We start from the raw sequence: 11,818 nt of genomic DNA, 5'->3' as shown, positions 1-11,818 counted from the left end.
CACAGAAGAGAGAGAAAAAAATCTGCAGCGCAGGAAACAAAAAGTGAACCGCTATCTCTCTATGCTCTTTGTTTGTTGCACATATAACAGCATGGAACTAATCTCAGCGGTGACCAAGAGCAAGACCTAGACACAGTAACACGATGACACGCGAGGGACGACCGTTCAGTAAAGCAAACTGAAATTAAAATATTGCAACGACACAATGGGTGATAGGATAGGGAGAAAACAAAGATTAACACAAATATTTTTGTGGGGCAATTTTCTAGATTTATAGGACAAAGACAAAACAAAACTAGGGTAATGATAAACCTGATGGTAATACCTGAAGCTCTAATACCACTTAATGGGGACGGGGATCCCGATCTTCCGTCAAGTAGTGGTAACTATCATTGTGGCGGAGAATGACACACCGATCCGGCTTTAGATCGAAAGATCTAACCTTGCAATCTTAGCACCACAACTCCTCTAGTTATCAACTGAGACACGAATCCGGTTGACCTCACCAAGAAGGCTAATCCCTGCCTGCGCAATGAAGAACACAAGCAAGAACAAAAAAGAAAGCAACCAAATTGCAGATGAATGATTAATCTCACGAAGTTGGGGTCTCACAAACCGATGAACGGTGAGATTGTTCTTGACAGATTAATCTAAGCAAAACCCAAAACCTAATGACAGCGGTGGCGTATGATTATAAAGGTCTTAGGGTCGTCGCCTACCCTAGACGCGCCCCCTAATGGGCCCAAACACGATACACGGTCCAACGGACCAAAAGACGGTGTCGCAGCACCCTGGCAGATTCTGGATGCTGAATTGTTTCGATGACTCCCGTTGATTCTGAAGGGATTTTGATGTGAGACCACTTGGATTGGCTTCTTTATCAAATTAGCTTTCCAACCATATGTGGATTGTCAAAAACGGAGTCTAGATGCGTCCTGGGTGACCAGTTTAAGGCAGACTGGTCCTGAAGGACGAGGCATACTCGAACTTGAGTTGCTTTGGGCCTCCACCTCGGGGACTCGAACCGAATTAGCCTCGGGCCTCTTTCTTGACTTGGAGACCCTTGCTGGCCTCCTACCCCTCCATACCATGTGCCAAACATGGTCATATGCATGGGTGTCATGTCCTCATCAGGAATGTAGGAGCATGTCATCCAGGTAGTCAAGATTTCAGATGGCCAGACCTTGTGTGATCCTATGAAATATAAAAAATCTAAATAAAAATAATCTTTGATGCATGGTTCTTGCAACTTCAACATTTTTTATCAAATACACGAAAATAAGATGAGTTGGGTTCAACACAGGTCAAAGCCACTCATGACTATTACTACAACTAATAGAAATTGACTCAACGCACTCCGTAGGCAATAGTTTTACTCATAGCTCTATGCCATATAGTGTCCGACGAGATGAAATGTGCTGCATTAGACTATCTTATGAGCAAAATAAAATATTAGAGTGAAGTGAATATGATAGGAAAGTTGTACACAAGAAGTGAATCGAGAAAAAGAGCTTTTGACACGCTTGAGACTTGAATGCCTGGTACAGTTATGATAGGTCTTTTTTGTACTTATTTGATTCCAATCCAACCAGTCACAGTAGTCGAGGGGCAGACTAAAAAGTGAAGAGTGAGATGTGTCTGGCTCGGTCAGATTTGGTCTATCAGCGGTAAAGTCACCGTGAGTTAATTCCCAACTACTTGCATCACCATTACTTGCACTTCTCCATCTTTGGCTGGCCTATTTAACCCGGGTCTAGATGCACCTATTGGGCTCAATCCACACACTCTTGAATCCACACACTCATGATGCAATCATCTTTCTTCATTGCCTAGAGGTGCTTTGTCTTTCTCCTTGCACCTCTCATGGCCTAGAGCCTATGAGAGGTTCAAGATGGAGATAAAGCAACTCATAGGGATGCTAGTGTTTGGAGAAGGCCTTCAAGATTGGGTGCTTTAGATTCCATAATCTTGTTGCATTTGAGAATTGAGATGTAGATTTGCATCCCTCGATCCTCAGAGGTAGCAAGATTACAGAATATAAAGCACCTCACTAAGATGCTGGTGCAAGTTTTGCGAGGTGCTCCTTCTCCATCCTTTGTGAGGTATTGCAATTAAAATGGGAGCTTGACCTTGATGATTGCAGATCTTCTTACGGATCTTGTGTTAACAGAAGATCTATAATCATCTCATTCTCTCCTATCCTAGGGCTCCATACTCGATTGGGGTGCTTCAAGTTTGCTAGGTGCTTGTTCTTCAAGATTGGGTGCTTAGAGCATCTCCAAGAGTACCCAATATTTTCTTCCCAAAAACATAAAGTTTTATAACTCCTAATAAAGTATTGAAAGGAATAAAGAAGGCAATCTCCAAGAGTTTCTAATAATTAACCAATTAATTGTGTTATTAGTCCATACCTGTATTTATGGTAGACGTACCTTCCTGCCAGAGTTCATCAGTAGACCTTACTACCTTCCCTATGTTCCCTTGTTCTTAGAAAATTAGCAAAGGAGTAAACAAAGTCCATTTGATGTATGTCATGTTGCATGGTGCACTAAAGTCCAGCCCATGTTGTTTCTCAGCGGCCGGACAATCCTACAAGCCGACATAGATTTAAAAATAGGGTCCAAACTTAAAATTGTAAATGACACAGTAACAAGCATCATAGGAAAATGAGGAAAAACAAGACTTGCTCGTATGAACTCTATAGAAAGAAATCTATAGAGAAAAGCAACCAACATTGGCTAGACCATGCTCAATAGAGTTTATCCAACCAAATACAAAGTGCAACAAAAGTTCACATAGACATGCAAATAAGAGTTCACATATTTGCAAGGGCATCCCATAGATCAAACCATGTCATGATTATTAGTACTACTGATACGTCTCACAAATCAAGGGTCGAGGGGGCGTGCAGGATCTGCTCCACATTCAACTTCGTTAAGATGCCATTGGTAGCTAGCCAGAGCCTCTTGATGAGATCATCGATCTCATTGTCGTCCAATCCCGACGAAAACCCCTGTTCCGCCACCCAAACGTTCATCGCCTCGGCAAACTAAAGCTGTGTAGCGGCCAGCGTCATGGCAGCTCCTTGACGAATGGCTCTGGACACCACATCTGCCTTGTCTCAATGCACCAGGGTGGCTTCCTACTAGGCCATGACAAGTGCGGTGCGTGCGGCCACCAAGTCATCGAGTAGCATGTCAGCGTGTAGCCTGGACACACACAACAACGCTCAGACATCATGGTAATGCTTCAATAAGTTATGATATTTTTCATCACCTGAAGATTCACCCACTTTAGAACCAGAGGACTGTGTAGGGATAGATGGGCTCAGAGGGCGATGAACAGCGATGAGATGACTCTCTAGCACCACCTGTGGATAGCCCCACGACAGAGGGTGGCGCCGCAATGGAGGAATCGCTACACAATGTAAGACAACTTCAAGCCCAGATGATAAGGGGGAGAGTGATCAGATTTAGAAGGCAAATGATTAACTAATCTAACCGGCATGGCATGACACAGAATCACCGATGGCTACCCCCATTGGTGATCCAACCCTGGTTCATCGCTAGCGCGTGATGCCGGGCAATCTTCTTGTTGACGGCGTACATCCCATGTGGGCGATGGTTGGCACAAGCGAGGACAAGCTCCCTAACGATGGACTATGTCCAACCATGGGACACCCTCTCTAGACAAAGGGGGCAGACCAGCAAGCCATAATGGCTGACACGTATCATCAGCTTCTGGCTCTCAAGGATGGGAGTTGCGTACCCATGCTAACGATCGTCCTTCGAGTCCATCGTAATGCAGCCCGGAGAGCGCACGGACATGTCCTCAGTGGACGCCGACTAGGAGCATGAGGATACATGATACCTGCTCGTGACATGGGCTAGCAAGAATAGAGGAGTCCACGTAGCCTGTGACGACGGTGAAGTGGAGCGCACCGGGAGTGGCAATGGCGAGGGAACCACCGGTGCCACTGGCACCAGCGTCATTGTTGAGGGCGATAGGGAGAACAATTGTAGTTTAGGAGACAGTGGATGGGAGCATGATGGGAACACTGGTCTCCCGCAACTGGATGTCGACGCTGCCTCTGTCGACACTGAAGTAGGGCGCACCATCGGTCTTGCCTCCTCTAAAGCAAGCTGAGAGCCAGTACACTGGAGGAAGTGAGGACTAGAGCTAGGCAACCCTTTGTTAGGTAACGCTTCATGGGCATGGCCTTAGTGGCAAGCGACAGGGAGGCAAAGTTCAGGACTTTGCGACATGAGGTGAGGGTTTTTTGCGCAATGCAAGGTGGAATCAAGCAATGGGAACAAAGACGCCCAGTAGTAGGGTGGAGGACAAAAGCTTTGGGATGGAACTGAAGCAAGACCTCTGGAGAGCCTTCCTCTCACCCCTTGTCTCTACTATTATATAGTTCGCGGGTTGTGGGCCACCCAACAACCCACGCGCGCGTCATTGCGCGCCCATGACCCCACATATACGGTGCAAGAGTTGACACAATCTGTATTTTGTTGTTTTATCAAAACTATGATCCGTCCTGTCAAGATTTTTTTAGTATCAAACTGTCTTAGGCCTTGTTTGGATGGACTACAACTAGTTAACCATGGCTAAAAAATAGCCAACTAAAAATCAAGCAATTAGTTGTGTTATTAGTCCATTCTTGTTTGTATCCTGAACTAATTGGTGGGTTCTATAGATTAGAACTAGTTGCTAGCCCCTAGTAGTCGGGTTCTATGGACTACTTGGATGGCCCCTGTATTTCGTTGTGATCCGGATCGTCTATATTTTGTAGGATCGAACTGTCTTAGGGTCTAGAAAATTTTAACATCTATACATCCATGTCTTTCGATCAGAAATGGTAAATACCATTAGTATAACCGTTACCAAATGACCAAAGGACCGGAGCTACACAATGCTCAACAGAGTTTAACCGACCTAATACAATGTTTAACAAAAGTTAACACAAACATGCATGCAACTAAGACTTCACATATGGTCATCCCACAGACCAAACCTAGTCATGACTTGTACTACTCATACGTCCTATAGATCAAGGGTCGAGGTGAGCATGCTGGATGTTGTCATCCACATTCACCTTCGCTAAGACGGCATTGGTGACCGGCTCAAGGCTCATGAACAATGGGGATGCACTCGAACGATGGAAAGTACAACACCGACTGTGACTCCAGGGAGCAGGAGGACGATTCGGAGTACTAGCGAGTCAGCGAGTCGCAAGAACGCTAGCCAGGAGGAGGATGCTTTAATTTTTTTCTCTTCTCTGGAAACTCAAAGAACCTTAGCATCCATTACTACTTTTTCAAGGTGGGAAATCCATAGGGATATCATTTGAATAACCCATTTAAATTTTTTGGAGGGTTTTCCATCCCTTGTCGTGCCTTCCCCTTGTTTCCTAATTATAGGCCTTAGTTCAAATAGCCGCAGATGCAGTCACACACACACAAAAACGTCCAGTTGTAGTGTAATAAGCTACAGCAAGAAGGTTTATTTTTTTCTTTTTTGGTAATTTTTAGGTGTCAAATTCATGCATCTTTTAATTGTTTATTATCATCCGCTTTTAGTTTTATGTGTAATTTTTAGGTGTCAAATTCATGGATCTTTTATTTTCGCACCGCACCGAGCATCCCGTCAACATGCTTCGAAAATTAGATTCTCTCTTTTGTCCTCCATGTAGAAAATAGATTTACCACGCCATCGATTTCAGACAAGGGTGTTTGTGGTAATGTGATGCCCACATAAAAGCGCAAAGAGTCGTCATCTCCGCCTCCATCTCCATTCTCCAACCGCACCGTCTCTCCTACAGCTCCAAATCCTAGTCCTATGGCCTCCCTTTCCACTCTCTAGCCGCCCCCTCTGCCACCCCGCTCTAGACCCTAGGAGCCATCGGAACAGCAGCTCGAGTCCTTCTCCACTCTCTAGTCACACCCTCTCTCATACATTTCTGAACCCTAGCTAGAGCTGGATCCCCTTCGATTCATCGACAGCAGGTCGATCAGTTAATGGCGGAAGGACCCCCTCGACGATGGTTGTTGATGGTCACTAACACCAATTATAAACCGTCAAATAAACATGAGAAAGGGCATAAATATAATCACCAACGGAAGTCTAGTGTTTTAAACTAACAAGTTCCACGAGTTTTGGTGCTCTCACTTATCTTGGATGATATTTAACTTTTCATAGAACAAAACTATCTCAAATGATGAATTGGAGTGCACCATTGCAAAGAGTTCATTGAGCTGATCGAATCGGATATATCCTTGCTATATTTGAAGCTTGGGATAAAAAGATATTAATTTCGCAAATAAAAGAAAAGCTCCACATCATAGAGCTACGGGATTAATTGGGCCCAAATCAAAATTTGGCCCATTAAGGCCTATGTGCATTTTAATGAGATGTGGTGGAAAGTTTAGTACCACATCGCTTGTTAAAGGTGGAGGGAGGCCAGGCGACACTTATAAAAGAAACTCAAACCCCCCTAGAGCTAGGGTATGGATTAAGAGGCATCCCATGAATGGATCAAACTCTTATAAAGATCCACCATGAGGATTAGGGTTAGACCCTCCAATGTAGTAGATTAGGAACTTGAGAGTTAGGGAGAGTCGAGCTAAGCTCAGGTTTTGGAGAAATCTTCGGAGGTCTAGTATATCTTTGTATCTTACCTTTGCAAGATTTATGCTTTAATATATTTATCCCCTCTATTTACTTTATGCCTTCTTGTGTATGGTTAGGATAGTTGTTACATCTTAGCATAGGATCTCCGCTCGCATCGGGTGCTCTAGTTATCGTACATGATTAGAGTAGTAATCGATAGTATAGATGTGGTGTCTAGACTATAGGTTACCTGAGATTGCGTTCAATCCTCTGATTAGTTGTGGTAGCCCCAGGGGTGACAGCTCTATTAGGCCTTTGTAATCCACCATGTTAGGGTTGGTGTTTGTAGAGCTTTAGGCAGCCTTCCCCTGACTATGCTTTCTCACCCCCCTCGAGAGTTGGAAAGGTACTGCTGCTCCAAAGTGTTATTGTGTGATGGCTATATCTACCCATACTTCAGTTACCATCTAGTCTAGACTAGAATAGAACCAAAGTAATAGACAAGTATTTAGAAACCTTGAACTCCCCTGTTGTCCTCTCAGTTTAGTTAGACTGCTCATTTATTATAGAATTCTCTCCTATCTGACATTATTCATAACTCCTATCATTTATCACTTACCCCTACTTTAGTCTAGTTGGTGTATTAAGTTAGTAGATACGTGATGGTGAATTATCAATCTCTTTAACCATTGCTTCCCTGTGGATAAATACGATACTCTAGAATACTCTCAGGTAAAAGCTATAACGGTATCCGTGCACTTGTGAAATTTTCTGTGTGCATTACTGTAGCTACCCAAGTTTTCCAACAACCAAAAATCACAACTTAAAATTTTTTCCAACAAAGCCCATGCATGGTGAGTGTGCATAGTAGGAAACCATCTTGTAGCTGCACAAGTAGACCCTAACTAGCATGAATAAACATTGCATTTTAATTTCAACTTGTGGTTTTGCTTCTTTTGATTTTATATATTGCCAATAAAATCAACCATCTTTTCTCTAATTAAATCTTGTGTGTGTTGCCAACCCTTGGCATTGACCCTAATACCTCAATTGACCTCTAGTGGACCCCACTAGGGTGTGCACATGTTGGAAACACATGTGTACACACATAGGTGCCCATGGTGTAGATAGAAATAGGTTTAAGAAATAGAAGAGGATTTAGAAAAGGAAGAGAAATAAGTAAATGAAAGAAGCCCAGCAACAACAGCCGACGCAGCCCACACGGCGGCAGACAGCCCGGGCGGCCTAGCCACCAAGCCACAGCCACAACCGGCCTAGCACCGCATGCATGGTAGGTGGCCCAACCTCACGTGCCCCCACGTCCGCACCCGCGTGGCCAAGCTGACCCAATGCCGTGGCCCAGCAACGTGTCCGCGCCCACGCCTTGTCGTGAGGCGACTTCGTCGTCTTCCCCCACCAACCACTGACATCTGGGTCCCACACATCATCCCCTTCCTCGCCCTTCCCCTGCTTTTGAAAAGTAGAGCACTAGCGCCCGAAAAGGAATCCTAGGCGCTTTGCCTCTCTTGGCCATCCACGTTCGCCACCTACCGCGCCAACGTGTGGATGAATGCCATGTCCTCGAGCCACACCCTCAGCCCCTCTTTCTCCTGATTCAAATCGGCCAAAGTGACATCTATGCCATGGCCCAGCCCCTGCTGACGCCATGGCCACCCTTTTGACCATCGACGTCCAATTCCAAGGAGCGCTACATCCACACGAGCGTGTGCTAAAGCCAAACCCTAGCCCGAAGGACCTATCCTCCGTACACGTACCTCATCCCCATCAATCCACCGTTGGCCAAGCTCACTGCTCACCATGGCCACAGCCTCCCAATAAGAAGGGCAACCCCATTGCCCTAGCGCCCTCCTATGCCCCGCCACCACTATGTGGCATCACCACACCGCACCAAGACCAGAGAAGAGGAAGAGAAGGAAGGAGAAGGAGGAAGGTGGGGGGAAAAACCAAAGCCACCAGAGGCCGCCCATGGATGCCAGAGCCAAGGACAACGCCATCACCCTCATCACTGTCGTGGTTCAGCACAGCACTGCTTCACCTCGCCATGGCCTCGACTCACCCTGCACCGCTAGCCTACCACCCTGAGCCCACGGTGATCCGCCACTTCCCCTGCTCACTGTATTCCCCCCGCTGAGGACTTGCCATGGCCGCCTTTGCGTGGCTACCTTGTTAGGAGAGCCAAGGCTATGCCTTTGCATAATCGCACGCACGCACACACACCGCTTGGGCACGCTCACGACCTTGCTGAGCCGTAGGATCACATGCACTTCACCGCAGTGCATGCGCACTAGATGTGCTCGCCATGGCCAGAGCATGGCCATGGCAGAGCCATTCCACCCACCTCGAGGTAGTAGAGGTAGGACGGCCGCCTCGACAAGCTCCGCTTCACCGAGGGGCATGCCATGCATGTGAAAGGAGGGGGAAGGAGCCCTAGGAGCCACCGATGGCACCTCCCTCACCGACATGGCCGCACACTAGAGTGCCGCTATGACGTGGGCACCCCTGCCTATCTCGACCACCTCATGGACCACAAAGTAGCCTACAATGTCTGTAGTAGCCTCGTGAACCTCACCACGGTCTCGGTTAGCCCTAGCGCCTAGCCGAGAACCCTTATCGCCACCACGGTGCCCTCGTCGCCGCTATCACATGCACGCCAGCCGCTTGGGAACTCAAATCACCACCGGGGTACCCCCATCGGTTTGCCACACCCACACAGTGCCATAGAGCCCCTTGGATGCCCCACCATACCAGCGCACCACTCGACCGGGCGAGCTCGCCGTTGGCGGGCGCACTGCCGCTCAGGTAGGGGAGAAAGTCACGGTTGTGCCCTGCACACCACTCGATGCACCCAGTGCACCCTGAACCAAAGGAGATGGGGGAGAGGGTAGACATAGTCCACCATGGATTGTGCCTGCGGCCCATGGACCATGACTGTGTGATCCATGACACACCGTGCCTACCAACCATAGCCCTACAAGTGGCCCGTGCAATGACATGGCCAGCCTAGCTGGCCGACATGTGTCTAGGCCAGGCCAGCCTAGACTAGCCCAACTTAGCCCAAATCCAACCCAACTCGGCCCATCTGAGCCCAGTCAACGTCGACTGGTGACCTAGTCCCACCTATCAGCGACCTAACCGAGCCAGCCAATCATAAATCGCCACGTGTCAACCCTGTGTTTCTCACTCCTTTTCCTTTTTCAAAATATGATTTAAACTTACAAAATTCATTTGGAGTTAGAAAAATATGAAACCAGAGTCCATTTTTTTTCTAAAATCGAGCTCTACGTTGTAGGCTTATGTTTGAGTGCATTTGCATCTTTTGGATTTTCTGTTGCTTCTTTGTGCTATCTATAGGAGTCGCTTATCGTGGCTTTATGTCTCATTTGATAGACCGGAGGAGCCACATATTGAGGACTTTGACCTCGACTACACTGAGGACCTCAGAGATGACCTACTAGGTGCCACGTCCCACCCAACCTCGTAGAATCCTATTAGACATGCAATAATTTAGCTGCTAGTGCTATATTTTTATGCAATTGAAACTGTGATAGGTTGCATGGTAGAAATGCTTGTGAGCCATTACCTTGTCAGAACCTATTCCCCTACACACCCGTTGTTAGGTTAGATGCTCGCATTATCTATTTTACTACTGCTCTCACTATGCATTATATCTATGATGTGATGCTTGTTGGATAATTGAGGTGAGAGAACATGGCACTTGGTGCTGATAACAGGGTAATAGCTAGGGAGATCTTGGCATGCATCTTAGGTGTGTGGTGAGGGTTGAGTCGATCAGGCAAGAATTTATGATGAATCTGTGGGACAAGTCTTGCTGGGGGAGTATGACCTAGGCATTCCCTGCAAGAGGTACATGTGGCTTGTGCATGTGAGAGGAGTATATTCTGGGGTGGAGTGTCTTTGTGGGATGAAACCCTGAGATGGAGGTGCCACCGATGCACGGGGTGTTGGTTAACCCCATGAGGAGATATCCTATCCAATCCCCCTAAGGACTGGTAAGTCTTGAGAACTGGATCATAGGACCCTTCGTGCACCCCATTCCTCCCTAAATGGGCGGGGGACGAATGCTAACCAGCTAGGACGATGCCACTACTAGGTTGGAAGGCGATAGTGTAGGGAGATACAAGCATAGGACCCACACCCTCCTAAGATAGCATAGTGACCTCTAGGGCCTGGTACTACGTCTCACGGTCTCAATGTTTTGGTGGACTCCGGGGTGACCCAGGGCTGAATGGGAGGGTGGCATCGCACCAGTTGGAAGGTAGCTCAGTATCAGCCTAGACGGCGGCCACCATCGATGATGGTGATCTTGTGGTTCCAGGTGTACAAGCTCTACAAAGTTATTGATCTATACGTATAGCCGAGTCCTTGGATATGGACATTCCTATGACATATGCTTCACTTGATTAGTGAGAGGTATCCTTCTCCTCTCCCCCTTGGGTTGTTGTTGGTTTCTAGCTTTGGCCATTGAGGCAAGGCACGAGCGGGTGTCATCCTTACTGCCTAGAGAGTGAGCTGGTGGAGAGTTTGTGTGTGATTGGGATGGGTGGAGGTGTGTTTGGAATTGGTTAAAACTTGATGAATTATTACTAAAATATGACTTACTCGCATAGGAAAACTATAGCTATACTTAGGTTCTTTTGATTTACCTTATGCATTCCACTACCACAAAGCAAACACAATGCTTAGGGTGGGAGCCAGTGGCCAGTACAAATCGTACTGAAAGTTGTTTAGCGGGTTCTCAGACCGAGTATGACTTCAAGGGAGACGGTTGGGAGGACTTGGTCTCGCCCTACGCTCAAGATGATGGAGTTGAAGACCGCGACCATTGTTGTTCTACTCTGATGCTATTGTAGATGCTGTGTGAGGAGTAATTCCACCAAGTGACAATGTAATAATGAGTAAACCCTGCTATTGTACTCTTTTATTCGATGTATGACTATATTATCGACTGGAATTTGGATAATGTGATGCAAGGATCATCTAGGACTGTCACATTATACTTCGCATCTGTGGATTTTCCTTCGTGGAAATCAAGATTGTTTTAGTTAGTATCAGAGCCATACCTGACCCTAGGACAAGACCCATAGACACTAGAGTTAGGAGTGAAACTTGTCTCATCCAGTATATTTACTGACCTTGCATCTTTTTATGCATGGCTTACCTCTCT

Source organism: Miscanthus floridulus, chromosome 14 (genome assembly GCF_019320115.1).
Source record: "Miscanthus floridulus cultivar M001 chromosome 14, ASM1932011v1, whole genome shotgun sequence".
Classification (NCBI taxonomy): Eukaryota; Viridiplantae; Streptophyta; class Magnoliopsida; order Poales; family Poaceae; genus Miscanthus; species Miscanthus floridulus.
The sequence above is the reverse complement of the archived record's forward strand: the minus strand, read 5'-3'. Positions refer to the sequence as shown.